Source organism: Sebastes fasciatus, chromosome 20 (assembly GCF_043250625.1).
Source record: "Sebastes fasciatus isolate fSebFas1 chromosome 20, fSebFas1.pri, whole genome shotgun sequence".
In the NCBI taxonomy this organism is placed as follows: domain Eukaryota; kingdom Metazoa; phylum Chordata; class Actinopteri; order Perciformes; family Sebastidae; genus Sebastes; species Sebastes fasciatus.
The window spans coordinates 4,983,477-5,001,550 of record NC_133814.1 but is presented as its reverse complement, the minus strand read 5'-3'; the positions used below and the strand labels follow the sequence as shown (position 1 = coordinate 5,001,550).

Genomic DNA, 18,074 nt, shown 5'->3' with positions numbered 1-18,074 from the left:
CTTCCGAATGAACAGAAAAAAAGACATGCACTGGGCAAAAACATGACCTTCCACCTGTTGTTAGTGGCTACATTATCTCACCTCTGGGCGAGAAAAAAGTCGTAGTATAACGAGAATAAAGTCATAACTTTACGAGAGAAAAAGAAAATAACACAAAACCTGTTTCAATCTCTATCTTAAACAACAGACGAGTACTGCACCTTTGGATAAGATGATTAAACACTTGCATGCTAATAGAAAATACTGATGTACCGTTTCATTTTTATATTTGTAATGCAGGAGTGTTTCTCTGTTTACAGTATTTGAACTCGTTGCAGTTCACTGCTGATGATATATTCTTGTTTGGTTTCTGGTGGCTCTTCTCCAGACTGATTCAGCTTTTTTCTGTACTTATATGAACACAAGACAAAGAAATAACAAACTGCAAGGTCTTATACAATTTTTGAAATGCACATTCTTAAAAAAATGTGCGCAGCATGTGACAAATACAGTCGTTTTACCAAGGTTTCGACCAAAAATAGGAGCTCAATTTCAATAAAATAATGTAAAAATCAAATCTAGTACTGTATGGTTAAAATTAAAGCACAATTATCTGTCCCGTGTTCCCGCACTGTTTCTTTTACCGAATCAAACAGAAGAGACGTTTCAGTCTTAAAGGCTAAGTTACTCACAATCTAAAAACTCTTCAGCTTTCAAGTCGGATTTAACGCACACTCACTCACTCTCTCACACACACACACACACACACACACACTCGCTCTCTCACACACACACACACACACACACACACACACACACACACACACACACACACACACACACACACACACACACACACACACACACACACTACACACAAACAGCTGTGGGACTCTCATCCATGCCGACCATAAAGAGCTTGTTGTGTGGAGGTTAGTGATGGAGAGGGGGTGGGGGTTCTGGCCTGATGCCTGCTGTGACAGCTCCTTTGTTTTTGCTTGACCCACCTCCATCTCAAGATAGGACAGATAAAGACGACTGGATGAAAAGACAGAAACTGATTAGATATAATTTGGGTGTGATTATGTCATTAATTCAGATCTAAAAAATTAATCAAACAATAATGACGACAGATAATCTATTAATATTAGGGCTGTCAAAGTTAATGTGATAACGCGTTAACACACATTTGTTTTAACGCCAGTAAGATACTGGTAAGTGAAACAAAAAAACCTGAGGAATCCATCGGTATCAACCATGTTATACTGGCTTGTCGGGAAGGAGGCTAAATAACGCTCTAAACTGGCACTACATTTTGGCGAGGACAAACTGGCATGGCCATTTTCAAAGGGGTCCCTTGACCTCTGACCTCAAGATATGTGAATGAAAATGGGTTCTATGGGTACCTACGAGTCTCCCCTTTACAGACATGCTCTCTTTATGATAATCACATGCAGTTTGGGGCAAGTCATAGTCAAGTCAGCACACTGACACACTGACAGCTGTTGTTGCCTGTTGGGCTGCAGTTTGCCATGTTATGATTGGAGCATATGTTTTATGCTAAATGCAGTACCTGTGAGGGTTTCTGGACAATATTTGTCATTGTTTTGTGTTGTCAATTGATTTCCAATAATAAATATATTAGGGCTGTCAATCGATTAAAATATTTTATCACGATTGATCACATGATAGGGCAGCATTGATTAGCACTGTCGCCTCACAGCATGAGGGTCGCAGGTTTGAATATGGCTTGGGGCCCTTCTGTGTGGAGTTTGCATTTTCTCCCCGTGTTAGCGTGGGTTTTCTCCGGGTTCTCGGGCTTCCTCTCACAGTGCAAAGACATGCAGGTTAATTGATGACTCTAAATTGCCCATAGGTGTGAATGTGAGCACGAATGGTTGTCGGTCTCTATGTGTCAGCATGTGATAGTCTGGCGACCTGTCCAGGTTGTCGCCCAATGTCTGCTGGGATCGGCTCCAGCCCCCACTGCGACCAAAACAGGATTAGAGGTTACAGATAATGGAAAATGGATAATCACATGATTGTCCATGATTAATTGCGATTTATTTGCAAATTAATCACACATTTTGTATCTGTTCAGAATGTACATTAAAGGGAGATTTTTCAGGTATTTAATACTCTTATCAACATGGGAGTGGGCAAATATGCAGCTTTATTCAAATGTATGTATATATTTATTATTGGAAATCAATTAACACAAAAAAATTACAGATATTGTCCAGAAACCCTCACAGGTACTGCATTTAGCATAAAAAATATGCTCCAATCATAACATGGCAAACTGCAGCCCAACAGGCAACAACGGCTGTCAGTGTGTCAGTGTGCTGACTTGACTATGACTTGCCCCAAACTGCTTGTGATTATCATAAAGTGGGCATGTTTGTAAAGGGGAGACTCGTGGGTACCCATAGAACCCATTTTCATTCACATATCTTGAGGTCAGAGGTCAAGGGACCCCTTTGAAAACGGCCATGCCGGTTTTTCCTCGCCAAAATTTAGCGCAAGTTTGTGGAGCGTTATTTAACCTCATTCACAACAAGCTAGTATGACATGGTTGGTACCAATGGATTCCAATGAAGTTTTATAGTTTTTTTATAGTTTCAATCATGCAATTAATTAAATATTTGTATCGATTGACAGCCCTAAATAATATATATATATATATATATATATACTTTTTGGAAAACTCTGCAACAAATTCTGACCAAAACAGGAACGTGATGCTTAACAAACATGAGGGGCACATTCAGTGACCGGGTGCACTTTGTGTTGTCTTGACAACCATTCATCTTGTCTCGCTGGGCACGGAGCTTGAATGCGAGTGTCAGAGTGAATGCAGTGCAGCTGGGGCTCCGCTGAATGACAGTGCCATCCCACAGCAGCAGTGATATATATATAAGGCCTTCTTTGTCTGCCACAGGTGTCTGCCTGCTAAAAAAAAGAAGAAGATAATGCATGGACGGCCATGCCCACACATGCATGTATGCATGGTGATATGCATGTGCACACACAAAGCCTCCCACATACATCCTGCTAGAACTCCTATAGGAGTCAGGGAGGAATAAATGAAGATGTGGGAGACACATATATTGATGGTTATGGAAGTTGCTTCATGCCAAGTTAGATTTTAAATCTTGGAGGAAGATGAGTTCAAAAAAAGATTAAAAAGTAGGGCAAAAAAGTTGCTGACTCGACCATTCCGCGTCCCCCACCAATTCCGAAAACGAGTAGGGGGGATCTAGAAAATAACTAACAATGTTTGCTGAAAAACTTTTTTGGCTTCCCTGTTTTTGCTTGACGGTCCTCGAATCGAGTTTTTCTCAAGCCGCGTGCCAGACCTGTTGCCACCCGCAGCCTTGAATGGCTTCTTTCATAGTCCAAGTGAGCTGACCAGGGAGGCCTTTCTGTTGAATTTTACTCTGATGCACCCTGATTTTTTTAAGTACACCACATAAGATATATTACCCGCTGTAAAAAAAAAAAAAGTCCAGCTTCAGCTTCAAAACTCCTCTCCTACCGCCTACATACACCTTTACTGCTTCATCCCTAATATCTCACATATCACACTATATGTGCACACATATCTTGCATCCCTCTCGTCCCTCACGCCCCCCCGTTTGTCCACCTCAGGTTAGGAGCCACATTTATGTTCCTGGTCCACAGCCAGGTCTGAAAAGGGCGTAGCATCCCTCCTCCTCAGACAGGTTTGGATTTCAAACGGATGCCAGCGCGGGCCCTGGTGCGAGGTGGGACCACAGTCGGACCACCGGGGCCCCAGCTAAAAGCCCCGTCTGTTTACCGAAGGAGGTCGGTGTGTGTGTGCGTACCGTGGGTGGTGCCGCCGCTACTTGAGTTTATATTTAATTTGTTTTTTGATGCAGGATGCTATTTCGATCGGGTATGACGACGGCGAACGAGGGATGCGACACTCCGGGTGTCACGCGGTGTCCGAGCGTCCGAGGAAAGTAGCAAAATGCGTCGAGAAAACAAGAGGCATTTTGTTAGGTAATGATTCGTCATGGGAGAGGAGGACGAGGAGGAGGATGAGGAGGAGGAAGGGGGGGTTGCTGCTCCTAGGTGGCCTGCGGATGGAAGCGGAGCGGTCAGTTGATTTGTTGTCCCAAAAGTTTGTTGAAGTTTGCTGAAGGTGGAAGCAAAGTTATTGCAATTTTTCATCGGGAAACAGCAGTAATTGCCACGGCCCCCGCTTGCCAAATGCGACCACGGTTGCTTCAGATGCAAAGTTGGTGTAAATATGCCGTCTTTGGAGTCCATAATTATGCTAAGTGTAAATCTCTGAAACCACAGTGTCTCCGAGAGCAGCAGTTAAACTTGGGCTTGAACCGGTGATGCACCAAGTAGTGGCAGGCAGCACTATAACTAAATAGACCACATTCACTCAGGTAGCTGAAACATACATGTCACCTCCTCGTCTTTTCCTCCACACCCATATCCATCCTGTACATACCGCGAACAGGGCTATAGCTGTTCAGCATCCGAGGCTACGACCCTGGAAGTCTGGTACCAGCTATGCCTATATATCTCTGCCTCCTCGCCAAGCCAGGAAGAGTCACAGACCATTTAACTCAGGTATTAATGACCTACAAGAAGCACACTGCCTCTAAAACTACAGTATATGAAGAGTATACGCAGACAGAGGCTGCTGGGCAGAGGCGGAGGGAAGTGCCGAGAGCGTGGTGCCAAGGTAAAGAGAAATGAGGTGTGGGAAGGCAAGGCGGAGAAGAGAAGAAAAGAGCAGATAAAGATTGAATGATTTGAAAAGGCGCGGGCTGTACAGTATCACGAGCCGAGGAAATAAACACATGTCAAGAAGTGCACTCGCCAGTGATCTGGGGCGCAGATGGCCACATGGAAACACGAGGCAAAATGAAGATAACATGAAAATAAGTCACAAAGGTCTGCCAAGTGCAAAGAAATCTGTCTTGGAGAAATTGGAGAATAATCCTGGCATCATGTTCAAATCAAGGAGAAGCTTAATAGGTCATCCTTCACATGACTCCTGATATCGCTGTAAGGTTGCCAAGCAACCAGTGGCGACTCCACAAGGTCACTGCCCTGGCTAAGAAATAGAATAGCACATCAGTAAAACAACACATTTTCTTTTCTTTTTTTTTTTTTTACAATTTTGTTTGTTGCTTTAGATGTGTTGGTAGGCGGATTTTGTTACATTCAGACAGAGCCAGGCTAGCCCGTTTCCCCATCTCTAGTCTTTATGCTAGGCTAAGCTGTTGTTGGCTGTTGCTTTCATATTTAGGCCTACGGCACACAGCTATGGGTCGGTAACGTTGAGAAGCTAGCAAGTGTACACTAGATTTAAAAAATGATTCAACTGAAAAACCCAGCCCAGTGTTGCCAACTCTTCTCCAATCAAAGTAGCTAGCAGCATTAGCTCCAAAAGTCCCTAAATCAAGTGAGAAAGTCGCCAAGTCGGCAACACTGACAGTCCGTCCCTTCAGGCCTCCCTCCAAAGCCACTGCCCAAAAATTATCATTATGAACGTAAACAACCAACATGGCTATTGTTAATATTCACAGCTATCAAACTAGCAGCTAGTGGAAGACTCAGGTGATGCACAATGAGTGCATGGGCAGAGTACACGCAGGTAGAGAGGTAGACCGTCCAATCATTTAATTTGGCCCAGATGAAATGATTATTACAGTCCTTGCTGTCGGGATGTAATGAGATTTTCAACAAATATTACAAAAAAATGTTTTGAAGAATATTACCAACCCTAGCTTTAATATTGAATTAAAACACTGCAGGAATGAGCAGGCCACTAACCTGCTGCCACCAGTGTAACACAGGGTACTACCAACTCATCACTTTAAGTTAACTTTAAGAATTAACTTTAGTTAATCAACAGATCTGTAAAACGTACTGTCGAAGGTTTCTCCACAAAGAATCACACGAAAGCACAACTTCAACTGTTTACCAGAGATGTGCTCATATACGTTTCTTGGAAATAAGTCATTCAGCATGAAAAAGCATGAAAAAACAACTAATAAATAATTAAAAAAATTAACCGAAAACGACCGATTAGTCGACTAATCGACTGAGAGGGGGCAGCCAAAAACATAATAAACATAATGATGAAATAAAGGAAGTCAATCTGCAAAATAAGTCACAACAATACATTTTATGTGACACTAATTTGACATTTCAAATTTACAGCACTATTTTTTGGAGAAGATTAGAAGGACATAAAGAAGTTACATGCAATTCAAACTAATTCAAATTTTTCTTTCAGACGAGTTGTCTCGTTAAAACGTAATGAGATGTAATGTATTGATTTTGCTCTGCTCAGTTGCATTCGTTGAGTCATTTTGTCATTTCATTATGTAAATCATATGCTACAGTATGTTTTTCACAATCACACAAAGGTTGTTAAGGGGTAATTTATGTGCAGTTATTGGGAATGTGAGAGTCTTATGTTCTGTTGGATCTTTCTACCTTTTGTTGGAGCATTGTCTCCTAAAAATGCAGAAACCGACAACAGAGCTCCTGCCATGTGTGGATCAGTGACTACTGAGCGTGTGCTCCCATCTCATCTGTCAGACTGCTTCTCTTGATGTCCAGCTGAGAGGTCAGGATCAGAGAGAGATGAAGGCACCGTTTAATCAGCACGTCACTGCTGGAGCGCTGACTTCTGACCTCTGACCTCGACCACACGACCCCGCCCTGCAGCAGTGGCAGCGCTCGCAACAGATTCAAAGGGCTGCTGGATGGCACTGTGAAGACCTGAGGGGGTCAACGGGGAGCACCAGGACGCATCAGGGACGTGACGGCTCCCCGCCGGGCTGAGCTCGTCCCCTCAGGTGCATTGCAGACAGCCCTGGACCAACGGCGACATCTATGTGTTCACATCATAGGTTAAATGCTGGATATTACATTTCTGATTATATCTTACTGAATGATTGTGGATCTTTATTCAAATGTGTGACTCCTGTGAAATTAGAGAAAATAGAAATGATAGCAGACCTCAGGGTTGCTTCTGTAACATTTATCTTCTCATACTTATAACATAATGAAGCTAATGGCAACTCAATATGTGCATTTGAGTTCTAACTGAATTACAGTATCTCTCCAGATGGCTGTCAGCAATGGGTAACCTTCCACAGAATCTGGCAAATGAATATACATTATACAGTCTTTAAATCATGTAGACAAAAAAATAAAGGCTTACTTTTTTTTTCCCTTTTAACAAAGTGTCCCTTCATCACAGTCAGATCTAAGGTGAGCTTCCTCCATTTATCTTTGATTAATACATGCAATATTCTTGCTTTTTGAAATTTTTGATGATAACTATTGTTGCTGAATTCATAACTTTCTGGGTGTGTCCGATATATTCGACCCTCACAGTCACACAATACACAAGCAGAATAGGATCCATACAATGCTGTAAACCACGACTGCATCATGTCAGCATAACAAAATGACAATAGGCTTGGAAAATGACGGAGTTTATGGACTTTAGTAATCAGCATCGCACAGAATCCCTACTCAAACTTCTAAAGTGCTGCTTAAGTGCTTCATTAGAACTGGAGTATTTAGTTCATGCTGGAGTGGCTGTCTAAATCTGGTCCAAACCTTCCTGCCACAACAGATCACGGCTGAGAAAAATACTACGGGGCAACATGCAAAAAGGCAGTTTAGTTGTATGGGAATGTAATTTTAAGGAGACAGAATTGCAGGAAAGTTGGGCTTATATATATATATATCAACAATATATATGGAACAATACTAATTTATTATGTATGAAAATCATTTTATTTTTTTAAAAGATTGTTATTGGACAGGGTGTGTTATACTGGCTCACAGGGTGATACAAAATGACGATTTTAGAACACTATTAGGGCTGTCAAAGTTAGCTAGATAATAACACGTTAACGCAAATTCATTTTAACTCCACCAATTCCTTTAACGCATTCGATCTTTCGGAGGTTATAGCGGGCTCAGATTTAAAGCTAGAGTGAAAATAATGGTATCATATGAAACTAGAAAACCTTAGGAATACATGTCATGCTAGCGTCAGGAAGGAGGCTAACATGGCATTGGTAACATCCAATGCTATAATAACTTTGTCGGGGAGGTTGCTAAATAACTCTACAAAGTTAAACAACATTTTGGAGAGGAAAAACTGTCATGGCCATTTTTAAAGGGGTCCCTTGACCTCTGACCTCAAGATATGTGAACGTAAATGTGTTCTATGGGTACCCACGAGTCTCCCCTTTACAGACATGCCCACTTTATGATAATCACATGCAGTTTGGGGCAAGTCATAGTCAAGTCAGCACACTGACACACTGACAGCTGTTGTTGTCTGTTGGGCTGCAGTTTGTCATGTTATGATTTGAGCATATTTGTTTATGCTAAATGCAGTACCTGTGAGGGTTTCTGGACAATATCTGTCATTGTTTTGTGTTGTTAATTGATTTACAATAATAAATATAAACATACATTTGCATAAAGCAGCATATTTGCCCACTCCCATGGTGATAAGAGTATTAAATACTTGACAAATTTCCCTTTAAGATGTTTTGAGCAGATAAAAAATGTGTGATTAATTTGCAATTAATCGTGATTAATTATGGACAGACATGACTGAAAACAGGAAAGCACACAAGCATAGATCTCAGTTAAAAACCTGTCCTATCCTCCCGATATAGTCCCCTCACAGCACCTCACGTCTCCTGTGGCTGTTCACAACTGCCCGTGGGTGCCTTAACCTTTGAGCACCAACCGGATTTGCACCTATGCTGCTCACATTTACAAGAACAGATCAAATCTTTGTCACGTGAAAAGGTAATAAAAATGCACACCCTTGACAAGAGGGTCCTGCAGCGACGGGGTCGAAGCACACGGCCCAACCCGAGCAACGGTTCAAATATGCATACACACGCATATAAATATAGACACAAGCCCACACACACGCAGGAGCCACGCACACACACGAATGTGCTCCCGCATGTACTCAATCATAGCTTCCTGTTTTTGCCTCTGAGCTGAAGCGGAGCCCCATCGGCCGTGATGTCACTGATGAGGTCACTGCTTAGGTCACCAGCAGCACTCTGATGTTCCCCCGAGAGCGGCTGGTAATTATGAAGTCATGGATCAAAACACACACTCGCACCATCCCACACACACACACGCATGCACACCTCATCTATTCACAGCTCCAGCTGGTTCCTGGGTCATCTTACAGAGCTCTCCATCAGCAGGAGCGGCGGCAGCCTAAGAAAAGTGCGCACCGTGTTCCTGCTGTAGGACGGAGGCCTGAACCTGGACCCTACTTTGCCTCATCATAACAGAAGACAATGATCTTCAAATACAGAGAGGTGTCCCCTTAGTAAAGTCAAATCTGAAGCTAATGTAGTTTGACAACTGGCCTAAATTTGTAGTGAAAAACACACCTATATCTATAAAGCACTTCAATGGCTAATAACAATAAACCGTGACAGAGCGAGCATTAAATCACTGCAACATACATTAAAGAGGACCTGCTAAACTTTTGTGCTTTTCCATTTTCCTTAGTGTTTTATATAGTTGTTTGTGCACATAAAAGGTCTGCAAAGTAACAAAGCCCAAAGTCCACGCCAAAGGGAGTTACTCTCCCCCACAGAAACACTGCTCCTGAACTGCCTGAAACACCTCGTTTGAAGTCCCGCCTTTTCTTCTGTAACGTGGTGATGTCACCAAGTAACATATTGCATAATACCTGCCTAGCGGCTAGTTTGCTACGCCCTCAAACAAAGCTGGTTAGAGCGGAGCTGGAGCAGAGTCTGAAGAGCTTGGTTTGGCTGACCAATCAGAGCAGACTGGGCTTTTCCGGAGAGGGAGGACAGGAGCTCAAACGGAGCGTTTCAGACAGAGGGTGAAAAGAGGTGCTGCAGCACAGCCTGTATGAGAAAAATAAAGTGTTTTTGGAACATTAAAGCATGTAAACATGTTCTAGTAGAAACCCAAAATAGAAGTATGCACCTGAAAATAGGCACAATAGGTCCTCTTTAAATAAGTAGAAGATTCTGATGTCAGAACAGTGTTTTGGTCCTGTATCAGATCTCCGTCTGGTCACATAACTTTAGAATAACTATTGTTGAAGTGCCCCTCTGCTCCAAATTGTGTTTTGCTCACTGTGATGTTTGAGCTTCACTGTGCAGAATGATGTCTGTGCAGAGTTTGACACTAGAAGACCGTTTTCACATTCACCTGCTGAGGGGCGAACGTTTGTGTGGTCGCCTTAAATCTAAGTTTTAAAGGGGATATATAATTTTCTTTTCCGGTTCATACTTGTTTTGGGTTTCTATGAGAACATGTGTACATGCCTTAATGTTCAAAAAACACAATATTTTTGTCATACAGTCTGTTTGTACATGCAGACCGAAACCCCACGAAAAATGGTATGAACGACACAATGTGCAATGCATTTAGCGTGCAATAAGAACGCATTTCTTGCTTTTGGTCATTTTTAAGCGATGTAGTCTGTACTAACTGCAATGTAAATATGCCATGCTCAGAGCTAGTGACGTATAGAATAAAATGTGAGAAAAAACGCTTATAGCGGGCAGGTGGGGAGGTGCATGGGTCCAACAAACACAGGACCTTTAACGAGGAGACCGGTGTTTCGTTTTGAAAGCTACATTAGTGGCGTTTGGGTCATGTTTTACAAACTTATGCTACGTTGTTTCCTTATGTATTTTACTTAATTTACGTACTTATTTTAAGCCCAACCGTGACGTCAAAGACAAATAAAGCTCTAAAACTAAGCTTCGATTAGCTTACTTTGATAACCTACATTACTGCTTTTTTGCAACGGCTGAGTGGGTGTTTCCACTGGAAAAAGAACAGAAAGCAGATGGCCTTTAAGAAACAATACAAACAACTGCCTAAAATACAAAATGCCTTTTTGCCCCAGTGCAGCAGCCCTTCAGATTTCTCTTAATTAGGTGGAGCAAAGCAAACTCTGGACACAACCCCTTTAACATGTCTTGTTACGAGGCTGAGCGACACAGGACCACCAGTGTTCATAGTTGCGCCTGGCCTGCACGCCACCTCGTCGCCCTCTGTGCAGCGGCTCCACTGTGTGGCCCGGTGCGACCTGACAGAGCCACATACGTACGGAGAGTGAACCTCCGCATGTAATCAGCCTCCGATCTCAAGCGACGGACTTTACATTAAGCCACCGCACACTGCATCCTAATTGCACACAGGAGGCTACGGACTGTGAATGTGCGTGCACTCGTATACGTGTATGACATCATGGTTAATCACAGATTAGACTAAAGCGCAGCGGAGGCATGTTCACATGTACACAAAGACAGGATTGTGATGAGGAAAGTCCTGTTTGTTTGCCCTCTCACACATAAACACACAATCCTTAGTTATCTGATCACCTCTCTGCACTGTGTGTCCCTGCAGCATGTCCACCTGTGTGTGTATAACTGTGTGTGTTCTGCGTATAACTGTGTGTGAGCAAAGTGGTTATGGAGCAGATCTGGCAGCCATCCCACTCAGGACATTTGACCTTGGAGAGACGTTTTTTTTTTTCTCCACAAGTTTTTTTTTTCTCCTTTTCCCCTAGCAGAGGCTAAAAGGCTCAAAAGGGTGGAAAGCTAAATATTTTCTTTAGTCTCCTGGACGCCAGGTTGCATAAAAGGTTCCAAAGCCGTTTGCATCAAACCTCGACCGTCGAAACCACAAATTCTGTTTTTCTAGCCATAAAACTCCCCCCGCCAAAAAGAGGAGGGGAAAAAAGAAAAAAGAAAAAGAAAAAAGATTTCCATTCAGTTGATTCTTATAAATTTAAATGAACTGAAAAAAATGGTTTACTCCCCGGAGGAAAACATGGAGTTAAATATATGATATATACGTCTGTGCTTGGAGCAGATATAGACACAGTATGATTGATCAATATAACTGATTTACAGTTGAATGAAAGTCAAACTTGTCAACCATTGAAATGGTGATTTAATCATCTTTCTAATCAACTATACAACACAGCTATTTGTTTTAAATAGGACTGTCAGTCGATTAAAATATTTAACCGTGATTATCATTATTATCTGTTCAAAATGTACCATAAAGGGAGATTTATGGAAAGTATTTAATAATCTTATCAACATGGAAGTGGGCAAATATGCTGCTTTATGCAAATGTATGTATACATTTATTATTTGAAATCAATTAAAAACACAAAAAAATGACAAATATTGTCCAGAAACCCTCACAGGTACTGCATTTAGCATAACAAATATGCTCAAATCATAACATGGCAAACTCGAGCACAACAACAGCTGTCAGTGTGTCAGTGTGCTGACTTGACTATGACTTGCCCCAAACTGCATGTGATTATCATAAAGTGGGCATGTCTGTAATGGGGAGACTCGTGGGTACCCATAGAACCCATTTACATTCTCATATCTTGAGGTCAGAGGTCAAGGGACCCCTTTGAATATGGCCATGACAGTTTCTCCTCGAAAAATTTAGTGTAAGTTTGCAGCATTTTCTAGCCTCCTTCGCAATATTTGTGTTAAGGTATTATTATCGTGTTAACGTTGACAGCCTTAGTTTTAAATAAAGCTATATCATTGTGCATTGGAAGTATTTTCAATTTTAAGCAGTTGCTGTGCCGCTGCTTGAAATTACTGGATTGATGAAACAACATCAGTTTTCACCATTTTCACAGCGTTTGTGCACCAGGGTGCCCCAGCACAAGAGTGAATAACACCCACAGAATAAAACTCGAGTCATCTACATCGAGAGAAGAGCAAGCTGGCCGAAGGCAGAAGCCTACCAGCCAAACAGCAACCATCAGCGCCAGCTCGGGGAAGACATTGTGTCACATGGATGATACAGAGTCCAATCCTGCAGCACTAAGCACGTCAAGCATGTTGCTTCCCAGACCAGGGAAACAGAGCACCATCACAAGAGGCAAACAGGAGCATGCTCAGGTCAGCTGTGCATCCCGGAGTGCAAAGATCTCTTGTTGTGAGCTTGCAAGATGGAAGGCATGCCATGCTGTAAACCTGCATGCATGTACCTTTTTACAGCCTGTTATAGGTTTCTTCAGCTCCTTTTCCATACACATGTACTGGCTTGACTTGACTCGGTTTGACTCGGCGCAACAGACCAGCACGGCAGGGATTTGCATCTCCATTACAAAAGGGCTACCCGCTTGAAGGTGTGTGTGTGTAGTTGTCAAAGGAGTGGCTGTAAAACGGTGGATAAACACATTTAATTTCCTATATTCTTCACAATAAAAGTTCTGTTATTTTTGCTGCTTGTTCTCTTCCTCCCTGCAGTATTAGCAGACATGTTTTTATGGAAGAATAGCCACTAACAAAGCTCCACCGATTTAGTGATAAACTAATTTAATGCCCTATAAATTCTTTACAATATACATTGTTTTATTATCTAAAAGCTTTTATCACGAAACAGCAAAATCAGGAAATGTCGGTTTTTCATCAGCAGCAACTTAACACGACTCCTGTACAGCTGAGAGCAAAATAGTAAAATAAAGCATCTGAAAGTAGCCAACTAAGAGGGACGCAGCGGAGGAACTAAACTTCAAACCACAGAGATTCAGTTAGAAACTACAAAAGTGCTGAACACACGGAGACGTTTACATCTCTGGTCTCCTGCACAGACATGAGTTGAGTCTCGCAACGTGCTCGTTTGAGGGGGAGAAGGGCGATCGTCACGGGGTTTGCCGCGGTCAGCGAGACGTTACTGCCACCCGTTTGGATGCGGGGTGGGCGCACTTTGGCCCAACTCCAGGGATGGCCCATCTTGGCCTCGGCTCGGCACAACTCGGCGCCCTAAAAGTGCCCAATGGAAAAGCCTATCTGTGGTAGTCAGTGTTACAGTACTTTAGATTGCAGCAATGATTGATTGGCATGTCATCTGGACCCTTGTTTTGACCAAACTGGATTCACTAGAGGTCGTCTACTCTCTTCCAGTATCTGCTGTTAACTAAATGTGTTGCATTCTCTCTCCTCCACGCAAATTTAAGCAATGATCATCTCTCTAGATGATTGCTTTTAATTACTAATAGCGTGTGTTTATGTCTTCAGGGAATAATAAAGAGAGAAAGATAAATGCAGCATATATGTTGTGTTGGTGTACAACAATGTTCCCAGTTAAACCAATGAAGTGCATTCACTAGCTGTATATGCGCGGATGCTGTTTATGTGTGTACGTTGTGTATGGTGCATGCATGTGGAGGAGTTTCCAACACTGACATGTTTACAGAAGGACCACACATGAGTAAAGGACGTTTGCCAAGCCTGTGAAATATCCAGCTACAAGTGTGTCAACACACACACACACACACACACACACACACACACACATGCACACACTGAGCACACACAGAGCTCGGAAAGCCACAGAAATGTAGCTGGCAGCGTGCTATATTTTGCATTAAGTGCCTCTCCCACCCATATGTTTGTCAATATAAACTATTTCAGCAAATATTCCCTGACGTCGGTTTCGCCGCGATCGCTCTCAGATTCATGGCCTGCAGGTATGTTGTGTGTTTCCTACCGGTGCTGCTGGAAAGCTTCCACCGTCTTCAAATAAAATAAAATCATACAACATAAACACTTTTTAAATATTTAACAAGGAGCTGTTTTTTTCTGTCTTTAGCAAAGTTATAGTTGTATCACTGATTCTAAAAACAAATGGGAAATAGCTCCACTTATGCCCACTTTTAAGAAATGTCCTACCTTTGCTCTGGTGGATTCATTGAAAGGGAATATAGTTTAAGTGTGAAATAACAGTGTAAGTGAAAAACTAACATACTGTATCTCTAAATGGTATTGTAGGGGTTGCGACAATACAATTCTATTGGTGAATAACAGGCCAATATGCTGGAATGCACTTCAATAAAGTTAAAGTGCAACCATGCACTTTCAATACCAGGTTGTCTTTACTTTTAGTATTTTTATCCAGTATCATGCTTCAAATTTATGCATAACATATTTTTGTTGTTACATTATAGTTAGTACTGGCTTTAGCCTTGTTGGCATCGCAAGAAAGGTCTGACTGACAATTTACATTAAATGAGAGACTGAAACTCCCGTCAGCATTACTGTCTGCTCGCTGTATATTTTTTCATTAGTTGATTAAAATAGGTTGCATTTACTTAGTCGTATCAGGATACTGACATCTGTAGCACAATGTCACTGCTGTATACTGTATTCTGTACCGTAAGAAAACATAAATAGAACTGAGAGTTCCCCATAATAACCCTGCCTGCACAACACAAGTTATTTTGATTATGCAGAGGAAATGGGGTTTAGAGATTTGCTTAAATGGGACTCACTGTTCGTGTCAACTATATGGACTTTAGCAGCAATTCTACCGATGACTGCGCAGTTGTGACATCACAATGTTAAGGAAGTCCTCACGGCTCGTTTAAAGGCACAGTTTCTGAATACGGGCTGTGTGCTTTTCTTTTAAGCATTTGTATACTTTCACAGCATTTATACAGCACCTAGAACTGCTTTATAAAAACAAGACGTGGAAATCTCACTTTCGACAATACTGGACCTTTAAAGCTTTTATAATTAATATTTTAAATGACAATATGTATGTGGAAGGGGTTGCACATTGTGAAAATAAGCTAAAGACAGGGAAAAATATATGATTCTAGTTTATGTTGTGTTTTATATATAAATGTATATATATGTGTGTGTGTGTGTGTGTGTGTGTGCGTGTGTGTGTGTGTGTGTGTGTGTGCGTGTGCATTATATATGTCTTGTTTATGTGTGTTTCTTGTTTGTACTGTGTATGTTCTGGTATATATTGCTTTGTACCAAAATAAAATCAATTAAGAGCATGATTTTACACAGTAAGAAGATAATTATTGGGCTGACGCTGGTCCTATGACCAAAATATTCACTTTTTCGACACATTTCTTTATAATTTTGCCACTTCTGCAAGTGTAATAAATTGATTATTTTTGCTTCTTAAGAGCCTCTTCTTCTTTTTGTCAGAGACATTTTTTTTAGATGTTGATCTTTGCCACATGCACCAGACACTGTCTGACACTTCTTCTTGAAGAGCCTGGTTCCAAGAGGGCAAGTCCCTTTCATTTGTCCATCTGTACCTCTCTTAACTTTTACATAACACGTTTTTAACTGTGCAAAAATGAATATTGTAAGCAGCAGGATACTCAATACACATCCATCCAGTAGCATTCCCTGAGCCAGCGCTGAAAGCAGGTTTACATCACAGCACACGTCAGGCTCTTTCCTACACTCTGACCTCTGACAGTTTAATGGCGGTCAAGCTCTGACCTCCCGCTGTCGTCACCCAGCGTCTCTCTCCGACTTCTGAAATACAAAGACACGATGAAGGACAGGGAGGGGCGGGGGTGGGGGGGAGAGCTGGGTGGCTGTTATGCTGATGTGTTGACACTGAGGGAATTTTCAGTGTGTGACAGCTGCTGTTGCAGTACACCCACCTGTGTGATATCCAGCGGTGAGGAACAACCAACTGATTTAACATTGGTGATATCACACAGCACACTGGCTCCTGGCTCAAATCACTTTCCATTTGCTACATCCAAATGTATTCCTTTTTACGTAGTCAGTTAGATCTTTGCTTAGTGGAGTGTTGCAGTGCATCTGTGGTCCAGACAATAGCTGAACTCCCTTCTTTAGCGTCCGTCCCTGTAGCCTAATGTTAGCAGTTCATTTAAAGCAGCTTTACTTCTCTGAATCAAGGCTCCTCTGGAGGAAGAAATAATCTCATTGGTTATGTTGAATCTCAATAGGAGCAGTGAAAAGACAGTTTTTTGGAGCACAAATTGTCAAAACTGTTGGCAAAATATTGTTAAATGGACAATATACAGTAAATTATTGCCCTGAAAGATCAGCTGAGCCAAATAGCAAAGACGCATGTTTTCTATTACAAGTGAATACGTGAGGCTGCATGATATGAGCTTCTTTTTGTGCTTACTCTGACGACGGTTTTGAAGCTTCGAGTTCGGCTGTTGCTATCTTGTTTTTTTTGGAACCAGAAGTGACACGAGAGGGTGGAGCTAAGTCACCGGTGGACTCGATCGCCGCCCCTTGGTGCCCCCATCTCCGAAAGAATCGCAGTGAAAGCGCCCTCTAGGATACCCTACGATAGATAAAACACGATTAAGTGCCATCCCGGATGCCCTTCCAGTAGAGAAAACAGCTTAAAGTGCTCACTTGGATGCCCCTATATGGTAGATAACACATGATGAAGTGCCCTCTAGGCTGCCGTACATACTAGAAATCTTTCTGTGCGCTGGTGCCCTTTTTTTTTTTCACCCCTGCCCCTCAGAGTCCACCGCTGACTTGAGTACAACCGAACAGAATAAGACATTAGGTGACATTTAGGCGATCAAAATGTTGCAATTAACTTTCATGAACTGAAAACACACTGTGAAAGTGTTAAAGTTCTAAGACGAAAACACGGACAAATCCCAGACAGGACGATTCCATTAAATTGTCCAGCAAATTTGAAGCAAACTTTTTAAATGTCGCAAAAAAGAAAGAAATTAGGCTCATTTCCATCAACTGGTTTGTGCATACAAATGCATGAATGGAAATATGGCTATTAAGACACAAGTTTAAAATGTTTACTGATGTAATATATCAAGTGAGAAGTAGGATAATTTTCTCATAAACTTCTATACAATCAGACTTCTTTTTGCAACCAGAGGAGTCATCCCCTGCTGGCTATTAGGAAGAATGCAAGTTTAAGGCATTTTAGCATTGGCTTCAAGTAATTGGCCAGATAAGCAGTTTTGGTCCCGCCCTCTCGGGGTTTAATTCAACCAATGAGGTTATTTAAAGAGGGAAAACACTCATGAGTAGCATGTTTGATATTATATGCAGGAGACCCCCACATTGTAAACTCACTCCATAATTCCCAAGCAGCAGATCAGATAATACAGTGTATACTCAGCTTTCATTGGGCCAAATGGAAAAACACAAAAGCATGCAACACCAACCACAGGAACCTCAACAGAGACAGTTATCAATCTAGCCATGGACTTTTACCAGAAATCCATAAAA

The 18,074-nt window shown here is 41.9% G+C and overlaps 1 long non-coding RNA gene across 1 annotated transcript in view; it reads left to right on the top strand.

The window, feature by feature from the left end:
* LOC141758694 (uncharacterized) overlaps positions 1-10,024 on the top strand; it is a 457,042-nt gene extending 447,018 nt beyond the window's left edge. Inside the window, exon 3 of the long non-coding RNA XR_012591919.1 lies at positions 9,903-10,024. This is a non-coding gene — a long non-coding RNA (uncharacterized LOC141758694). The remainder of the gene's footprint in view (positions 1-9,902) is intronic.
* The last annotated feature ends 8,050 nt before the right edge of the window (positions 10,025-18,074 follow it).